This window comes from Narcine bancroftii, chromosome 2 (assembly GCF_036971445.1).
Source record: "Narcine bancroftii isolate sNarBan1 chromosome 2, sNarBan1.hap1, whole genome shotgun sequence".
NCBI classification, from domain to species: Eukaryota; Metazoa; Chordata; class Chondrichthyes; order Torpediniformes; family Narcinidae; genus Narcine; species Narcine bancroftii.
In genome coordinates, this window is record NC_091470.1 from 139,219,503 (window position 1) to 139,235,379 (window position 15,877).

Sequence of the window (15,877 nt, forward strand, 5' to 3'; positions counted from 1 at the left end):
TAAGTACAGTGTCGCCGTATTCAATCTGGGGCAGGAAATGAGGAGTTAGTACCAGCGTGGGGACACAGAGTGAAGCCCCATCCCCATCACACCCTCCCAGGGTGGGGACAGAGTGAAGCCCCATCCCCATCACACCCTCCCAGGGTGGGGACAGAGTGAAGCCTTGATTCTTCACAGCCTCCCAGGGTGGGAACACAGAGCGAAGCCCCGATTTGTCACACCCTCCTGGGGAGGGGACAGAGAGTGAAGCCTCGTCCCGTCCCACCCTCTCGGGGTGGGAACACAGAGTGAAACACCATCCTGTCGTACATTTCCGAGTTGGGGACACAGAGTGAAGCCTCGTCCCCGTCACACTCTCCTGCAGTGGCGACAGAGTGAAGCTCCATCCTGTCACACACTCCTGGGGTGGGGATGCACAGTGAAGCCCCATCCCATCACACACACCCTGGGTAGGTCACAGAGCAAAGCCCCGTCCCGTCACACTCTTCCGGGGGTGGGGGGGACACACACAGTGTGGATCCCCGTCCCGTCACACCCTTCCGGGGGTGGGGGGGACACACACAGTGTGGATCCCCATCCCGTCACACATTGCTGGCGTGGGGACATAGAGCGAAGCCATGTCCCGTCACACCCTCCCGGGATGGATTAACAGAGTGAAGCCCCGTCCCATCACACACTCCCGGGATGGGTTAACAGAGTGAAGCCCCGTCCCGTCACACACTCCCTGGGTGGGAACAGAGATCGAAACCCCATCCCCGTCACACACTCCCGGGGTGGGGACGCAGAGTGAAGCCCAGTCCCGTCACACACACTCCCGGGGTGGGGTTAAAGAGTGAAGACCCTATAATAAAAAGATTGAAAAAGAAGAAAGAAAGAAAGAAAGAGTGAAGACCCGTCCCGTCACACCCTCGAGGTGTGGGGGGGATCACAGTGTGGAGCCCTGTCCCATCACACACTCCTGCGGAGGGGACACAGATCGAAGCCCCATCTTTGTCACACACACCCAGGTTGGGGACACCAACTAAACCCCATCTTCTCAAACCCTCCCGGGGTGTGGACACAGAGCGAAGCCTCGTCCCATCACACCCTATTGAGGTGGGGACACAGAGAGAAGCCCCGTCCCGTCTCACACTCCCGCGGCAGGGACACAGTGAAGCCCCGTCCCGTCACACACTCCTGGGGTTGGGTCACAGAGAGAAGCCCCGTCTCGTCACACCCTCCTGGGTGTTGGGGGGGGGGGGTAGACACACACAGTGTGGAATCCCACCCCGTCACACGTTGCTGACATGGGGACATAGAGCGAAGCCCCGTCCCGTCACACCCTCCCGGGATGGGTTAACAGAGTGAAGCCCCGTCCCATCACACACTCCCTGGGTGGGAACAGAGATCGAAACCCCATCCCTGTCACACACTCCCGGGGTGGGGATGCAGAGTGAAGCCCAGTCCCATCACACACACTCCCGGGGTGGGGTTAAAGAGTGAAGACCCATCCCGTCACACCCTCGAGGTGTGGGGGGGGGGGGATCACAGTGTGGAGCCCTGTCTTATCACACACTCCTGGGGAGGGGACACAGATCGAATCCCCATCTCCGTCACACACACCCGGGGTGGGGACACTGACTAAACCCCGTCCCCTCAAACCCTCCCGGCATGTGGACACAGAGTGAAGCCTCATTCCCGTCACACACTCCCGGGGTGGGTCATAGAAAGAAGCCACGTTCTGTCACAAACTCCCGGGGTGGGGTCACAGAGTGAACCTTATCCTGTCACACACTCCCGTGGTGGGGACACGGCGTGAAGCCCCTTCCCCGTTACACAGTTCCGAGGTGGGGACACAGATCGAAGCCCAGGTCCGTCACACACTCCCGGGGTGAGGACACAGAGTGAAGCCCCGTTCCGTAACACTCTCCCGGGAAGGGGTCACAGAGTGAAGCCTCGTCCCGTCACACACTACCTGGGTGGTGACTCCGAGTGAAGCCCTGTCCCGTCACACACTCCCGGGGTGGGTACATAGAGCGAAGCCCTGTCCCGTCACACACTCACCATCAGCTGGTCGTAGGGACATTTCACCTCCCGGTGATCTTCGATGTCAAACAGCCCCTGAAACTTGAGGGTGATGGCAAAACCTGGCTCTATCTGAATGCTGTAGTTACATTTGAGGTTGGCGGGGTATGGGTCTGGGTACTCTGGGGTCTGGAGAACTCCGTTCATCTGGATGAACGTCTCCTGGCATTGAACTGTGTGAGGAAGGGAGGTGTTAGTCTGCGTTGGGCAGTCTCCCCTCTCTCTCTCTCTCCCCCCTCTTCTCTCTCCCCCTCCCTCTCTCCCTTACTCTCTCCCCACCTCCCCCTCCCACCTCCCCTTCTCTCTCCATCTCCCCTCTTCTCCCACTCTCTCCCAACTCTCCCTCTCTCCTCCCCTTCTCTTTCCCCTCTGTTGCCCCTCTCTTTCTCCCAATCTCCCCACCCTATCTTGCCCCCTTGTCTCCCTCCCCCTTCTCCCCTCTTTTCCTCCCTCTCACCCCTCTCTCCCCCCTCTCTCCCCCCTCTCTCCCCCCTCTCTCCCCCCTCTCTCCCCCCTCTCTCCCCCCTCTCTGACCCCTCTCCCACCCCTCTCTCTCTCCCTCCTCTCTGCCCCCTTCCCCATATCCATCCCCCCTCTCTGCCCCTAACCCGCCAGTCACCTTCGCAGTCCTTTCCGTTCTCCCTCATTTGGTAACCGCGGCGGCAGGAACAGACGTAACTCCCGAGCGTGTTATGACATAGGTGTTGGCAAAAGGGAGCTGAGCCTTCTGGTACCTCACACTCATCGATATCTGGAACGCACGTCGCAGGCATCAGGTAAGGGTGAAGCTCCTTCCGCACCGTTCTGCCACACATTCCCGGGGTTGGGACACAAAGGGAAGCCCCGTCCCCGTCATACATTCCCGGGTTGGGATCACCCAGCAAAGCCCTGTCCCCGTTACCCAGTCCCGGGGAGGGGACACAGAGCAAAGCCCCGTCCCGTCTCATACTCCTGGGATGTGACACAGAGGGAAGCCCCGTCTCCGTCACACACTCCTGGGGTGGGGATACAAAGAGAAGTCCCGTCCCATCACACATTCCTGGGGAGGGGACACAGAGTTAAGCCACATCCCATCACATACTCCCGGGGTGGGGTCACAGAGCGAACCCCCGTCCCGTCACACACTCCCAGGGCGTGACACAGAGTGAAGCCCTGTCTCTTCACACACTCCTGGGGTGGGGATACAAAGAGAAGTCCCATCCCTGTCACCCAGTCCCAGGGAGGGGACGCAGAACGAAGCCCTGTCCTGTCACACACTCACAGGGAGGGGACACAGAGCGAAGCCACATCCCATCACACACTCCCGGGGCGCAACACAGAGTGAAGCCCCTTCCCAGTCACACACTCCCAGAGTGGGGACACAGAGTGAAGCCCCGTCCCGTCGCACACTCCTGGGGTGCGACACAGAGGGTAGCCTCGTCTCTTCACACATTCCTGTGGAGGTGACGCAGTGTGAAGCCCCATCCCTGTCACAAACTCCCGGGGAGCGACACAGAGTGAAGGCCCTTCCCGTCACACACTCCCGGAGTGGGGACACAGAGTGAAGCCCCGCCCCGTTGCGCACTCCTGGGGTGCGACACAGAGGGAAGCCCCGTCTCTTCACACACTCCCGTGGAGGAGACGCAGTGCGAAGCCCCGACCCCATCACAAACTCCCGGGGTGTGACGCAGAGTGAAGCCCCTTCCCGTCACACACTCCCAGAGTGGGGACAAAGAGCGAAGTCCTGACCCGTCATAAACTCCCAGGGTGCGACACAGTGTGAAGCCCCGTCTCGTGGCACACTCCCGGAGTGGGGACACAGATCGTATCACCGTCCCCTCACACACACACCTGGGGTGCGACATACATCGATGCTACGTCCCATCACACATTCCCAGGGTGGGGATACAGAGCAAATCCCCGTCCCAGTCACACACTTACCCACTGCCTGGTAGTAGAGTTTGAACCCCAGGTACTGGCCCTCGTTGGAGAAGTCAGATTGGAATTGCAGGGTGACCGTGTTTCCAGGGGAGATCAACATTCGACCCATGGGTGGGTTCCCCATCACAGAGTTTTCGTTACCGCAGAACACGCCAAGAGACGCACCCTCCGCGGTGATCTGGGGGGATGTAGGGGAGCTGTAAAATCATTCACTTCACTCCGACAACCACACGGAGAGAGAAACACACAGACACATATCTCTCGCACACACAGACACACACCTCTCACACACACAAGCACACACATCACACTCACAGACGCAGACCTGTCACACACACAGACACGGACCTCACAGACACACACCTCTCTCACATAAACACACACAGGCACTCACCACTCACACACACGGACACACACCTCACACACACAGACACACACCTCTCTCACACACACACACACACACACACCTCTCACACACACACAGACACACACCTCTCTCACACACACAGACACGCCTCTCTCACACACACAGACACACGCCTCTCTCACACACACAGACACACACCTCTCTCACACACACAGACACAAACCTCACACACACGGACACAAACCTCACACACACGGACACACAACTCTCACTCACACGGACACACAACTCTCACTCACGCGGACACAACTCTCACTCACGCGGACGCGACTCACACTCACGCGGACGCGACGCTCACTCACGCGGACGCGACGCTCACTCACGCGGACGCGACGCTCACTCACGCGGACGCGACGCTCACTCACGCGGACGCGACGCTCACTCACGCGGACGCGACGCTCACTCACGCGGACGCGACGCTCACTCACGCGGACGCGACGCTCACTCACGCGGACGCGACGCTCACTCACGCGGACGCGACGCTCACTCACGCGGACGCGACGCTCACTCACGCGGACGCGACGCTCACTCACGCGGACGCGACGCTCACTCACGCGGACGCGACGCTCACTCACGCGGACGCGACGCTCACTCACGCGGACGCGACGCTCACTCACGCGGACGCGACGCTCACTCACGCGGACGCGACGCTCACTCACGCGGACGCGACGCTCACTCACGCGGACGCGACGCTCACTCACGCGGACGCGACGCTCACTCACGCGGACGCGACGCTCACTCACGCGGACGCGACGCTCACTCACGCGGACGCGACGCTCACTCACGCGGACGCGACGCTCACTCACGCGGACGCGACGCTCACTCACGCGGACGCGACGCTCACTCACGCGGACGCGACGCTCACTCACGCGGACGCGACGCTCACACTCACACGGACGCGCACCTCACACTCACACGGACGCGCACCTCACACTCACACGGACGCGCACCTCACACTCACACGGACGCGCACCTCACACTCACACGGACGCGCACCTCACACTCACACGGACGCGCACCTCACACTCACACGGACGCGCACCTCACTCTCACACGGACGCGCACCTCACACTCACACGGACGCGCACCTCACACTCACACGGACACGCACCTCACACTCACACGGACACGCACCTCACACACACACGGACACGCACCTCACACCCACACGGACACGCACCTCACACCCACACGGACACGCACCTCACACCCACACGGACACGCACCTCACACCCACACGGACACGCACCTCACACCCACACGGACACGCACCTCACACCCACACGGACACGCACCTCACACCCACACGGACACGCACCTCACACCCACACGGACTCGCACCTCACACCCACACGGACACGCACCTCACACCCACACGGACACGCACCTCACACCCACACGGACACGCACCTCACACCCACACGGACACGCACCTCTCTCACCCACACGGACACGCACCTCTCTCACCCACACGGACACGCACCTCTCTCACCCACACGGACACGCACCTCTCTCACCCACACGGACACGCACCTCTCTCACCCACACGGACACGCACCTCTCTCACCCACACGGACACGCACCTCTCTCACCCACACGGACACGCACCTCTCTCACCCACACGGACACGCACCTCTCTCACCCACACGGACACGCACCTCTCTCACCCACACGGACACGCACCTCTCTCACCCACACGGACACGCACCTCTCTCACCCACACGGACACGCACCTCTCTCACCCACACGGACACGCACCTCTCTCACCCACACGGACACACACCTCACCCACACGGACACACACCTCACCCACACAGACACACACCTCACCCACACGGACTCACACCTCACCCACACGGACACACACCACACCCACTCCTCACACAGACAGACATATATCTCACACATACACACACATCAAACACAGTGATACACACCACACCTCTCAAACACACACCTTTGACAGACAGACAAACCCCTCACAGATATACACACACATCACACACAAAGATACACACCTCGCATACAGACACACACTTCACAGGCACACACTTCTCGCATTCACAGACGCACACCACACACACACAAAAGCACCTCTTACACACATACGGACACACACCTCACATATACAAACACCTCACATACACAAACTCCTCACATACACAAACTCCTCACATACACAAACACCTCACATACACAAACACCTCACATACACAAACACCTCACATACACAAACACCTCACATACACAAACACCTCACATACACAAACACCTCACATACACAAACACCTCACATACACAAACACCTCACATACACAAACACCTCACAGGCACAGACACCTCACAGGCACAGACACCTCACAGGCACAGACACCTCACAGGCACAGACACACACTTCACACTCAGACACCCCTCTGCCTCTCTCTCTCACACACTCATACACACACACACTCACATATTCTCTCTCACACACACACACACACACACACACACATCACACACACACACACACATCACACACACACACACACACACATCACACACACAGACACACTCCTCTCACACAAACAGACACACAGCTCACACATACCTGACACACACAAACACACACCTTTCACAGACAGGCACATACCTCCCACACTCAGATACACACCTCACACACATACCGACACACACAAACCTCACACACACACACAGGCACATCTTGCACACACAGATACACACCTCACACACACAGACACACACCAAAAACATATACACACACACAGAAACACACCTCACTGGCACACATCTTACACACACAGATACACATCTCACACACAGACACACAATTCTCACATACACAGACACACACCACTCACACACATACATACATCTTGCACACTCACAGACACACATCTCGCATACACAGATGCACACCTCTCACACACACAGACACACACCTGACACACAACAGACACACATGTCACACACACACCCAGACACACCTCTCACACACAGACACACCTCTCACACACAGACACACCTCTCACACACAGACACACACCTCTCACACACAGACACACACCTCACACACACAGACACACACCTCACACACACAGACACACACCTCACACACAGACACACACCTCACACACACACACAACTAATGGCACTGACACACATCTTATACACACACAGACATAGACACCTGACGGCACTGACACACATCTTATACACACACAGACACACACACACACACACACAGACACAGACCGGCAAATACCTCCCACACACACAGACACACTCCTCACACACACATGACACACACCTCACACAGACAGACACACACCTCTCACACACAGACACATCAAACACAATGATACGCAGCACACCTCTCAAACACACACCTTTCACAGACAGACAAATCCCTCACACATATACACACACATCACACACAAAGATACGTACCTCGCATACAGACACACACCTCACAGACACACACTTCTAGCATTCACAGACGCATACCGCACACACAAAAAAGCACACCTTACACACACACAGAAACACACCTCATATACACAGAAACACACCTCACATACACAAACACCTCACACACACAGACACAAACAGACACAACTCACAGGCACAGACACACACCTCACACTCATAGACACCTCTCTCTCTCACACACACACACCTTTCACAGACAGCCACATACCTCCCACCCACCTAGACACACTCCTCACACACCTCTCACACACAGGAACACAGCTCTCACACACACACACACACACACACACACACACCTTTCACAGACAGCCACATACCTCCCACCCACCTAGACACACTCCTCACACACCTCTCACACACAGGCACACAGCTCTCACACACAGACACACACCTTTCACAGACAGGCACATACCTCCCACACTCAGATACACACCTAACTCACAGACAGGCACATATTGCCCACTCAGATACACACTACACACACAGACACACACCTAAAACATATACACACACACAGAAACACACCTCACAGGCACAGACACACACCTTACACATACATACATATCTCACACATAGACACACAACAATTGCATACACAAACACACACCTCACACACAGACACACACCCAAAACATACACACACACACAGAAACATACCTCACAGGCACAGACACACACACACAGATACAGACACAGACACACACACACACACACACACACACACACAGACACACACCTCTCTCACATAAACACACACAGGCACTCACCACTCACACACACGGACACACACCTCACACACACAGACACACACCTCTCTCACACACACACACACACACACCTCTCACACACACACAGACACACGCCTCTCTCACACACACAGACACACGCCTCTCTCACACACACAGACACACGCCTCTCTCACACACACAGACACACACCTCTCTCACACACACAGACACAAACCTCACACACACGGACACAAACCTCACACACACGGACACACACCTCACACACACATGGACACACACCTCACAACACAGATACACAATTCTCACTCACACGGACACACAACTCTCACTCACACGGACACAACTCTCACTCACACGGACACAACTCACACTCACACGGACACAACGCTCAATCACACGGACACGACGCTCACTCACACGGACACGACGCTCACTCACACGGACACGACGCTCACTCACACGGACACGACGCTCACTCACACGGACACGACGCTCACTCACACGGACACGACGCTCGCTCACACGGACACGACGCTCACTCACACGGACACGACGCTCACTCACACGGACACGACGCTCACTCACACGGACTCGACGCTCACTGACACGGACACGACGCTCACTCACACGGACACGACGCTCACTCACACGGACACGACGCTCACTCACACGGACACGACGCTCACTCACACGGACACGACGCTCACTCACACGGACGCGACGCTCACTCACACGGACGCGACGCACACTCACACGGACGCGACGCTCACTCACACGGACGCGACGCTCACTCACACGGACGCGACGCTCACTCACACGGACGCGACGCTCACTCACACGGACGCGACGCTCACTCACACGGACGCGACGCTCACTCACACGGACGCGACGCTCACTCACACGGACGCGACGCTCACTCACACGGACGCGACGCTCACTCACACGGACGCGACGCTCACTCACACGGACGCGACGCTCACTCACACGGACGCGACGCTCACTCACACGGACGCGACGCTCACTCACACGGACGCGACGCTCACTCACACGGACGCGACGCTCACTCACACGGACGCGACGCTCACTCACACGGACGCGACGCTCACTCACACGGACGCACCTCACACTCACACGGACACGCACCTCACACTCACACGGACACGCACCTCACACTCACACGGACACGCACCTCACACTCACAAGGACACGCACCTCACACTCACACGGACACGCACCTCACACTCACACGGACACGCACCTCACACTCACACGGACACGCACCTCACACTCACACGGACACGCACCTCACACTCACACGGACACGCACCTCACACACACACGGACACGCACCTCACACACACACGGACACGCACCTCACACACACACGGACACGCACCTCACACACACACGGACACGCACCTCACACACACACGGACACGCACCTCACACACACACGGACACGCACCTCACACCCACACGGACACGCACCTCACACCCACACGGACACGCACCTCACACCCACACGGACACGCACCTCACACCCACACGGACACGCACCTCACACACACACGGACACGCACCTCACACACACACGGACACGCACCTCACACCCACACGGACACGCACCTCACACCCACACGGACACGCACCTCACACCCACACGGACACGCACCTCTCACCCACACGGACACGCACCTCTCACCCACACGGACACGCACCTCTCTCACCCACACGGACACGCACCTCTCTCACCCACACGGACACGCACCTCTCTCACCCACACGGACACGCACCTCTCTCACCCACACGGACACGCACCTCTCTCACACGGACACGCTCCTCACCCACACGGACACACACCTCACCCACACGGACACACACCTCACCCACACGGACACACACCTCACCCACACGGACACACACCTCACCCACACGGACACACACCTCACCCACACGGACACACCCCTCACCCACACGGACACACCCCTCACCCACACGGACACACCCCTCACCCACACGGACACACCCCTCACCCACACGGACACACACCTCACCCACACGGACACACACCTCACCCACACGGACACACACCACACCCACACGGACACACACCACACCCACACGGACACACACCTCACCCACACGGACACACACCACACCCACACGGACACACACCTCACCCACACGGACACACACCTCACCCACACGGACACACACCTCACCCACACGGACACACACCACACCCACACGGACACACACCACACCCACACGGACACACACCACACCCACACGGACGCACACCACACCCACACGGACGCACACCACACCCACACGGACGCACACCACACCCACACGGACGCACACCACACCCACACGGACACACACCACACCCACACGGACACACACCACACCCACTCCTCACACAGACAGACATATATCTCACACATACACACACATCAAACACAGTGATACACACCACACCTCTCAAACACACACCTTTCACAGACAGACAAACCCCTCACAGATATACACACACATCACACACAAAGATACACACCTCGCATACAGACACACACTTCACAGGCACACACTTCTCGCATTCACAGACGCACACCACACACACACAAAAGCACATCTTACACACATACGGACACACACCTCACATATACAAACACCTCACATACACAAACACCTCACATACACAAACTCCTCACATACACAAACACCTCACATACACAAACACCTCACATACACAAACACCTCACATACACAAACACCTCACATACACAAACACCTCACATACACAAACACCTCACATACACAAACACCTCACAGGCACAGACACCTCACAGGCACAGACACCTCACAGGCACAGACACCTCACAGGCACAGACACCTCACAGGCACAGACACCTCACAGGCACAGACACCTCACAGGCACAGACACCTCACAGGCACAGACACCTCACAGGCACAGACACACACTTCACACTCAGACACCCCTCTGCCTCTCTCTCTCACACACTCATACACACACACACTCACATACTCTCTCACACACACACACACACACACACACACACACACACACACACACACATCACACACACAGACACACTCCTCTCACACAAACAGACACACAGCTCACACATACCTGACACACACAAACACACACCTTTCACAGACAGGCACATACCTCCCACACTCAGATACACACCTCACACACATACCGACACACACAAACCTCACACACACACACAGGCACATCTTGCACACACAGATACACACCTCACACACACAGACACACACCAAAAACATATACACACACACAGAAACACACCTCACTGGCACACATCTTACACACACAGATACACATCTCACACACAGACACACAATTCTCACATACACAGACACACACCACTCACACACATACATACATCTTGCACACTCACAGACACACATCTCGCATACACAGATGCACACCTCTCACACACACAGACACACACCTGACACACAACAGACACACATGTCACACACACACAGACACACCTCTCACACACAGACACACCTCTCACACACAGACACACCTCTCTCACACAGACACACACCTCTCACACACAGACACACACCTCTCACACACAGACACACACAGACACACACCTCACACACACAGACACACACCTCACACACAGACACACACCTCACACACACACACAACTAATGGCACTGACACACATCTTATACACACACAGACATAGACACCTGACGGCACTGACACACATCTTATACACACACAGACACACACACACAGACCGGCAAATACCTCCCACACACACAGACACACTCCTCACACACACATGACACACACCTCACACAGACAGACACACACCTCTCACACACAGACACATCAAACACAATGATACGCAGCACACCTCTCAAACACACACCTTTCACAGACAGACAAATCCCTCACACATATACACACACATCACACACAAAGATATGTACCTCGCATACAGACACACACCTCACAGACACACACTTCTAGCATTCACAGACGCATACTGCACACACAAAAAAGCACACCTTACACACACACAGAAACACACCTCACATACACAGAAACACACCTCACATACACAAACACCTCACACACACAGACACAAACAGACACAACTCACAGGCACAGACACACACCTCACACTCATAGACACCTCTCTCTCTCACACACACACACCTTTCACAGACAGCCACATACCTCCCACCCACCTAGACACACTCCTCACACACCTCTCACACACAGGAACACAGCTCTCACACACACACACACACACACACACCTTTCACAGACAGCCACATACCTCCCACCCACCTAGACACACTCCTCACACACCTCTCACACACAGGCACACAGCTCTCACACACAGACACACACCTTTCACAGACAGGCACATACCTCCCACACTCAGATACACACCTAACTCACAGACAGGCACATATTGCCCACTCAGATACACACTACACACACAGACACACACCTAAAACATATACACACACACAGAAACACACCTCACAGGCACAGACACACACCTTACACATACATACATATCTCACACATAGACACACAACAATTGCATTCACAAACACACACCTCACACACAGACACACACCCAAAACATACACACACACACAGAAACATACCTCACAGGCACAGACACACACACACAGATACACACACACACACACACACACACACACACACACACACACACACACACACACAGATACACATCTCACATACACACAACTCTCGCATACACAGATATACACCTCTCACACACACAGGTACACAATTCAGACACACACAGACACACACATTACACACACAGACACACACCACTCGCCCACACAGATACACACCTCTCAGACACACAGACACACATCTCAGACACACCTCACGCACATAGACACCTCTCTCTCTCTCTCTCTCTCTCTCTCTCTCTCTCTCTCTCACACACACCTCACTCACAGACAGGCACATATTGCACACTCAGATACACACTTCACACACACAGACACACACCTAAAACATACACACACACACACACACACACACACACACAGAAACACACCTCACAGGCACACACCTTACACATCTCATACACAGACACACAACAATCGCATACACAGACACACACCTCTCTCACACACAGACACACACCTCAAACACACATCTTGCACACTCAGAGACACACACCTCACACAAACAGACACACACCCAAAACATACACACACACACACACACACACACACACACACACACACACACACACACACACCTCATATGCACAAACACCTCACACACACAGACACAAACAGACACAACTCACAGGGACAGACACACACCTCACACTCATAGACATCTCTCTCTCTCTCTCTCTCTCTCTCTCTCTCTCTCTCTCTCTCTCTCTCTCTCTCACACACACACACACACACCTCACTCACAGATAGGCACATATTGCACACTCAGATACACACTTCACACACACAGACACACACCTAAAACATAAACACACACACACACACACACACACACACACACAGAAACACACCTCACACACTCACAGACTTCACACACAGACACACACCTAAAACATATATACACACACACATAAACACACCTCACAGGCACAGACACACACCTTACACACACATACATATCTCACACACAGACACACAACAATTGCATACACAGATACACACTTCACACACACAGACACGCACCTCAGACACACATCTTGCACACTCAGAGACACACACCTCACACACAGACACACACCAAAAACATACACACACACACACAGAAACACACCTCACAGGGGCACACACACACACACACACACTTCAGACACACACAGACACACACATTGCACACACACCTTACACACACAGACACACACCACTTGCCCACACAGATACACACCTCTCAGACACACAGACACACCTCACACACACACATTAGAAAGGCCAAAAAAAGGCATGAAGAAGCTTTGGCTGACAGAGTAAAAATAAATCCAAAGGGTTTCTATAAGTACATTAAAAGTAAAAGATTAGTGAGAGATAAAATTGGACCCCTTGTAGATAGCGAGGGTAGGCTGAGTGAGAAGTCTGAGGAAATGGGGGAAATTGTGAATGATTTCTTTGCCTTGGTATTCATGAGGGAAAAAAATGTTGAATCAGTTGAAGTAAAGAAAAATAGTGGGGAGGTCATGAAGCATATAAGGATAACCGAGGAGGTAGTGATGGCTGTGTTAAAAAAGATAAAGGTGGATAAATCTCCCAGACCGGACAAAATATTCCCTAGGACACTCAGGGAGGCTAGTGGACAGTTAGTGGGGCCATTAACAGAGATATTTAGGATGTCACTGGCCACGGGGGTGGTACCAAAGGATTGGAGGGTGGCACATGTAGTTCCTCTGTTTAAGAAAGGGTCCAAATGCAAACCTGGGAATTATAGGCCTGTAAGTCTGACGTCTGTGGTGGGCAAGTTGATGGAAAGTGTTCTGAGGGATGCTATTTACAAATTCTTGGAGGTACAAGGATTAATAGGGAGTAATCAGCTTGGTTTTGTCTGGTGTAGATCATGCTTGACAAACCTGATTGAGTTCTTCGAGGGGGTTACAAAAAAGGTTGATGAAGGGAAAGCTGTGGATGTTGTCTATTTGGACTTTAGTAAAGCTTTTGACAAAGTTCCCCACAGGAGGTTAGGAAAAAAGGTGAAGGCATTAGGTATAAATAAAGAGGTAGGGAAATGGATTCAGCAGTGGTTGGATGGGAGGTGTCAGAGAGTAGTGGTAGAAAATTGTTTGTCCAATTGGAGGCCGGTGACTAGTGGAGTTCCTCAGGGTTCAGTCCTGGGTCCACTATTATTTGTTATATATTATTAACGATCTGGATGTAGGGGTGGAGAATTGGATAAGCAAGTTTGTGGATGACACAAAGATTGGTGGTGTTGTGGACAGTGAGGTAGATTACCGTAGATTAAAAGGTGATTTAGGAAGGCTGGAGGTGTGGGCTGAGAAATGTCTGATTGAATTTAATACAGATAAATGTGAGGTGCTACATTTTGGAAAGGCAAATTTAAATAGGTCATATACATTGAATGGTAGACAATTGAGGAGTGCAGAGCAACAAAGGGATTTAGGAGTTATGGTAAATAGTACCC